Below are 7700 nucleotides of genomic sequence, written 5' to 3' on the forward strand. Positions count from 1 at the left end.
GTTGACTAGTGAATATCAATAATAATCGTACAAAGGCAGAGCATTATCTAGAACTTGGAAAAAGCACATACTTGCAATACGAAAAAACTATATCAAACTAAAAATTTGGACATAAACAATATCAAATATGGTATATGCTATTAAGCATGCTAACCTACACTTATATGGATATAGAATCTTACTAATGGATACTGCTATCAAGACTAAAATTTAGAACTCAAGGAGAATAAAATAAAGAGTCTTCGTATTTGTATTTTTAAAAAGTGCCTCTGCCGATCTTATTAATGGACATGTGTGCACTTTACTATATATAGATGTGTAGACAGAGTATGATTCAAAATAAGATATAATACAAATTGTTATTGTCCCTTGGACAGACCTGTCAAAATAATAATAAAAAAATGTAATCCGACAATAATTTTTAAAAAATATGTACAGATAGAACTAGGTTAAGAAAAAAATTAATTTTTAATGTAAATGAATGAACCAACTTAGAAAAAATACCTGTCACCGTGTGACCATAAAATCCATCAAAACAAACCCATAAATAACGGTTGTAAAAGAAACAAAATGATACAAATAGACGAAGTTTAACCGAAGAATCTCTAATTTATTATTTCGCATAATAATCCAGAAATTTGCTTCGCGTCATTACACCAAACAGCATAATCACTACCAGAAGTGGGAATGCTTAATCAACGGGCCACGGATCCGCACGGATTTATCTTCGCACCATTACAACCTCTTTGATGAAACTCATTGTCATTTTTTTCACTAAAGTTCAATGCTATGTTCCTAACTTCCTGTTTCGAAATAAGTTGCAATTAAACATATGCTCTGTGATTTAGTTCGATTTGGAAACCTTTTCTATTAACTAGCTTTAAAAATTAAGGTTGTACTTACTTGTCAGATCCTATCTTACTGATGAAGACAGAATAACTTCTACTGATGCTGATGTTGAACCTGTATCCATATTTCAGTTTTTAATGAATAATTCAAAAAGATCCGTAAATAAAAATATTCTACGCCTATACAATCTATTTTTGGATGGTATATAGTTACCACATATACATATCATTATGAAGTACTTATGAAGAGTACTATTTAAATTAGTAGTAGGAACTGCAACATTTGTTGTTATAAACATTTTATCTAAAATACAAATTGCAAACCTATTTAATCATACTTAGGACCTCACAAAAGATTCCTTCCAGTATTTCGTTATTAACTTTTAAGAACCTCTTCTGACATATAGCAAGATATCTTGAAAGACGCTTTTATATAGCATTATTTTGAATTCGAAGGAAATGATAAATATGGGTATACAGAAAATTGCCAAATTTATCAGAAAATTCAATCTAAACATTATTGTATGCATCGAGAGTCAGTCAGTTCATGGTAAAATGTCAAACCAAACTATACATAAATTATTACCAAAAACAGTACCGCCAATTTAAAGATTGTTTTCGACTCAACAAATTAAAACTATTTGCGACTACGACAGTGGAATGGAAGAATATAATAGTATAGTATAGTAGAATATAAAACTATGGCATATAGAAATATGGCTACAATTATTATACGAATATATAATAAATACTTCATATAACAAAATTATGTAAAAAAAGAACACGATTAAATACATATATATGTATATAGAAATTTGCATAAGGCATAAGGTATAAGAAACTGGTGGATTTGGATAGGATTATTCGTGACCAGATGGTTTTCAATGAATCTAAGGATCTTAGCTAATTTTCTCGAAATGAACAAGTTTGGTGGTAGACAGAGAGAGAAGTAAATATGCTCCAGGTTCTTAATGCATTCAGATTGTTACATTCTAAGAGTATATGGCATAATGAAAATGGGGGGCATCACTGAATTGTGCATTCATTAATTCGTTGATAAGATTGAAGCCAATGTTTTAGGACCAGGTTCAGATGTTAGAGAGGAAATATTATAGGGAATCAGATGCAGTTTTGGATTCACGGGAAGTGCAGTAGGCCAAGATGTTAATTGCAAATAATATTATATGCACGATGGGACATGGCAAATCAAAGATGGAATTCACTGCTATATTGAAGACAGTGGAACTGAGTTTAGAACACTGAGTAACACCGTTCTTGAGAAGGTGAGGGGGAAAGTTAAATATTTAACCACACGAGTATTGAAATATGACAATTATTGGATACCACCAGAACAGGTGACAGACTCAAAAGAATCAAATCATCTGATCTTGTGTAGTGAGGTGTAGGGAGGTGCATATATTAAAAAATTGAGCAGTGACATGTATAGACATTATTTCACCAGAGACTGAGAAGGGGGAGATGGGTCCTCCTAGTTATATACCTAGATTTAAGTTATCATAAAGACAAATTGTGGGCCAGTCGGAAACGACTAGTAACAATATATTAATTAAATAATAAAATGTTCAATTTCAAAAAAATAATTAGAATATGTATTCAAAAATATATTCCACTCAACAATAAGTAAATAATGATTGAAGTAACTCACAACCATATCTGGCGCCGTGTGACCATAAAATGCATCAAAACAAACCCACAAATAACTGGTGTAAAGCGAACAAATTGATACAAATAGAGGTAGTTCGACCTCCAATTAATTATTTCTGATAATAAATATCCCCCTAAACCAAAAATTTGCCTCGCGTCATTACGCCAAACAGCATAATCGCTACCAGAAGGGGGAATGCTTAATCAACGGGCCACGGATCCGCACGTATTTATCTTCGCGCCACGACACAACACAAATTGGTCAGGCCGATATTAAAACCTCACTAAATTATTGGGGACAAATTGCGACCTTTTCGATTCCGTTCGTTCCCGGCCGGCCCGGTTATCTTAATATATACACGGAATTTCAATAAAATCTGTTGAGAATTAATCAACAGTGCTGGTCCGGTGCCGGGAATCTTGTTCTACCCAAAATGCAAATTCGGACGTACCACTTCGGAAATATTTTATTGTCGTTCAGGGGCTGCTATCTTTCTTAAAAAGGCATTTTTATCAGGAAAGTAGTAGGTTTTTTATGTGTAGCTCATAAAGTACGCTATCTGGCTTGCGGACAGTTACCTCTTCTTTTTTTCGCCTTCCTCCTCGTCGTTTTTTGTCAACCCGAATTTTTCGCCCGGCGTTTATTTTTAAAATATGTCTCATTTTATTTCAAACCCATTAAAGTGTCACCACTTTTAACACAATACATTTAGAATTGAATCGGGAAGAGTTATGGCTTCTTAATCTTTTACAAGACTTTTTTAAGGTGGTTTAAATTCGGATAAATATATGCTGTTATGCCATCAAGATTAGGATTATTTTTCACCCGTTAATAAATAGCTTTTGTTATTAATCTTTGCGCACAAAATGTGACCTTAAAAAGTCACACACCCTGATTTACCTTCTTCATTTTCGAATCTGTTATTAAAATCATCAAATTTCATCAATACATTAAATATTTTGATGGCATAGGTTCACTGCTACTTATGACTTAGATATCAGATCTCTAGATCTCTTAGAACTTCAACAATCTGCCCATGTACAATAAGTATGTTATTATTATATGATCTCCGTTATACAATATGACTATCCTAACATGAAGAAGATCGCTTCACTAAGTAATCTGCTGTACAACTCATAATCTATCTAAACATCTATCTAATATCTATCTACTATCTACTATCTAAATAGTCTATCCTAACTTATTTTAAAGACAATTCTAACTTATTCTAGAGATTATTAAATCTCACTCTATGTGTCTATTAATCATTATACTACACGTCATCGCGCACATTTAACTGTTTGGCGAGTGCATTGGGATGCACTAATAGTCTTTCAGAGTACTTCGCAATGAATCAGTTTGTTGGTGACGTATTACGGGGCACCTGGAGGATAGCTATGTTAGATTTACGCCCTATCACCCAATACATTTTGTTTGGTTAGGTTTAGTTTAGTTTAAGCCCAAGCTGATTGCGTTTTTTCACTATATATTTTTCCCATGGCAAATGTCGATCAAAATGCATTCCTAGAAATTTAACGTTGTCTGCTTGCGGAAGATCATGATTATTTAATTTTACTAAGGGGCAAGTTCTTCTACAAAGGATGAATGTCACATGGATAGATTTTGTCTCGTTTCATTTGATACGTCGCGTTTTCAACCAAAATTCGATTTTGTTAAGATGAAGTTGGAGGTTTCTTGTGGCTGATATTGGATCCTCGTGTGATGATGAATCCGCTGTACCGTCGGCATATGTTACAACAACATTAGTGGCAACATTAGTGTTTCTTGAGGTCGATAGGTCAGATGTATACAATAGTTATAAAAAAGGGTCAAGAACCCTGAACTGCAGAACACCCGAATACAATGGGTGTAGGTCAGTGTATTCGTCAAACTGTTTGACAATAAAATGTCTCTTTTACTTCATAATGTTTTTCAATTTAACATGCAGTCTACTGTGTCACAACTTGCCGAAGAGCTGAGATATATCGACTACTTTGAATAGACTATAGTTTATAACGCTGAATCACATTACTTGAGAGTTATTTGAAGAAAATACCAAAATCCTGACAAATGACTGATTGCCTGCAATTGTGATTCTCAATGCGATCCAGTTGGAGCAAATGCAGGAGTTCAAATGCCATATTTGGTAGCAATAATGCAGGAAAAAAGTGGCATTTACTGCCAAAGTAGTAAGCAGAATGGGACAATATAATTGAATCCAATTGAAGAAGATGATAATTTATATGTTTATAAAGTTTTTGGGTACAGACACATAAATCAGTAGGTTTATAAACCATTTATGTATACGAAATTTATGAAATTAACACTTATACAACACAACACACAAACACTTATATTTTACTTTAAAAAACTATATTATATTGCGGAAATAAATGGCAACTTGTTGAACAGTTGCCCGGTGATACATAACGAAACCGAGACTTTAAATATATACCAATATAAACCAAATCCATATGTCCAGAAGTTTCACCCATCACAGTATTCAGACCTAACATAAATCATGATTATGCAGATAATCAGGAGATTGAAGCGAATAAAACCATACGAACTTATATAAAGTGTATATCTTTGGTGTAAACTATAGCTTACGATATTATAATTTTATAATTGAAGAGTACATATTGATGTATTTAACTCTCATTCGTCTTGCTTGTGAATTTGTCCAAGTGCAAATGAAATGTAGTAATAAATTAAATTATAATTGAAATTGTATTAAGCATGTCCAATATAGATGTTATCAAAAAAATTGACTTTATCCAAATTCTAATAGTCTAAGGCTCCAAAATTGCTCTACTGCAATCGGTTTTTGTAGTAGTACACCCGAAACTACAAGTTTTTATCTATCCAAATACTAATAGACTATGTCTCAACTCTCAAGCGTCGGAAATCTGAGGACCAGGTTTGATTTCCAATTTGAATAGTTTATGGCTAGATGTGTCTGAGTCCCTTAAATCCACTGTCCACTATCTTTTGCTACCTTAAAGCTTCAACTGCAAGAATTTTGCCCAAACATTACTTGGATTTTTAAGAAAACAATTGAATGATTGTGACTGAAAACGTAACGAATTCTACATGCAATATATGCTGACCAAAGAATACTAGCAATTGTCAACTCAACAAATTGTCAACTACAGGCCTATTAATTAAATTTAGACGATTTGCAACAGGTGCACTCGCATTCATTTGTAACCATCGTCATGTTGGAGCCTCACTGATAGGATTTACTTTTCAGTATATGTAATTTCATTGAAGTGTCAACAAAAATTTGTTTTTCAATGCGCTGAAAATATCGGAAATTGTACAGAGTAAGTCGCCTTTGCGGGAAATTTTACTTTTTTATTTTAATTTGAAGAAAACGACAGCTGAAAGTAATCGAATGCTGTATGAAGCTTATGGCAAGCACGCTTCATCGATTTCAACATGTGAAGACTAGTTTCGACGTTTTAAAGGGCTGATTTTGGCACGGAAGACAAAGCGCGTTCTAGACAGCCAAAAAAACCTTGAAAACGAGGTTTTGAAGGCATTATTCGATGAAACCATCAATGTGAATCGCTATCGGCTACAAGTGATCCGTTTGAGCTGAGCATTTCGCGAAAAAGTGGGGGAATATGAGTAAAGACACAACAATGTTATTCCTCAGCATGACAACGCTCGACCACATGTTGCAAAGCTGTTGAAAACATACTTGGAAAGGTTAAAATGGGAAGTGTTACATAATCCTCCGTATTCTGCAGACCGTGCTCTTGACTACTACTTGTTCCAACACACGAGTCGTGACATGTATGACTAGTGCTTCACTTCTTACGAAGATACCAAAAATGGGTCGTGGACAGCCTTAAAATATACATAATTATTTGGAAATTTAATCCGCAAATTTCCTGAAGGATGGCGAAAAGTAACAGCTATCGATGGACATTATTTTAAATAAAGGATAATGTCAGATTTTTCACAGTGAAACTTCTAATTTCAAAAAATATATATTTCAAACTAATTTATAAGCCTATATTTAATTAAACAAAGTACTTCGTGACGATAAACTTTTATCGATCGTGCTCGGATGACCCCCATATAAACCGCATAAACAATAACAAAGGAGACCGTAAAATTAGCCGCGTCCAATCGGAGACCAAGGCCGAGAAGCACAGCCGACGTCGATTAATAAAAACCCCCGCCCCGATCAACACCTTAAGTATCCGAAAAAGGTCCCTTTTCGAAGATAAAAACCCGAAAACGAACTGGCCGGGACCCCTTATCGGAACGATCGCCAATTAGTCACCGCGACGAAGAACGGTGATAAAGACGTGCAGGTCCGACTATAAACGCGTCACTACGTTGACCACACGCAACGACACATAAAAATAACTGGACGGTGTTTCGAAAGGCTTTACATTCATGTCGCCTGTCCAAACAGAGTAATGTCACCGTTGAGGAACTCGCGATGCCGTACCACTCTCCGTCTCTCTCTCTCGTCTCTCCCCCCAACCTCACCCTACGACGACATGTTTTTGTTAAGATACATTAAAAATCATCGTGGGCCGGAGATTCTGCTACTTTCCATACTGTTCGTGTATTGGTCAATATTTTGATATTTTATTTTTGTTTTGAGAATGTTATAAAACGGAATATCGAGGCAAGTAACATATAAGTACACCTTATTTTCGAACCGTTGAATGATGCATATATTAGATTTGCCAGCGGTACCCCATAGTTGGATTCCATATGACCAAATGGGCTTGAGTATAGACTCATACAGCAACACCTTGTTATCTAATGATAACTTGGATTTGCGACCGATGACTGCCAACATGAATTCCAGAATAATATTAGAAAGAATTATATATCTATATATAATTGTAATATATGTCTATAATTTTTTTATTATTTAATTGTTACTAGTCGTTTCCAACTAACCTACAATTTGCTTTTATGATAACTTAAATCTAGGTATATAACTAGGAGGACCCATCGGCCCTATCTCAGTTTCTGGTGAAACAATGTTTATACATGTCACTGCTGAATTTTTTAATATATGCACCTCACTACACCTCACTACACAGGATCAGATGATTTGATTCTTTTAAGTCTGTGTCCTGCTCTGGTGGTATCCAAAAGTTCCAAAACTTCAATATTCTCATGGGAATGGAGCTTTTCCTTATGCCCCCTTG

Source organism: Rhynchophorus ferrugineus, unplaced genomic scaffold (assembly GCF_030347505.1).
Source record: "Rhynchophorus ferrugineus isolate W39M unplaced genomic scaffold, kcgeb_rfMv2 rfM1, whole genome shotgun sequence".
Classification (NCBI taxonomy): domain Eukaryota; kingdom Metazoa; phylum Arthropoda; class Insecta; order Coleoptera; family Curculionidae; genus Rhynchophorus; species Rhynchophorus ferrugineus.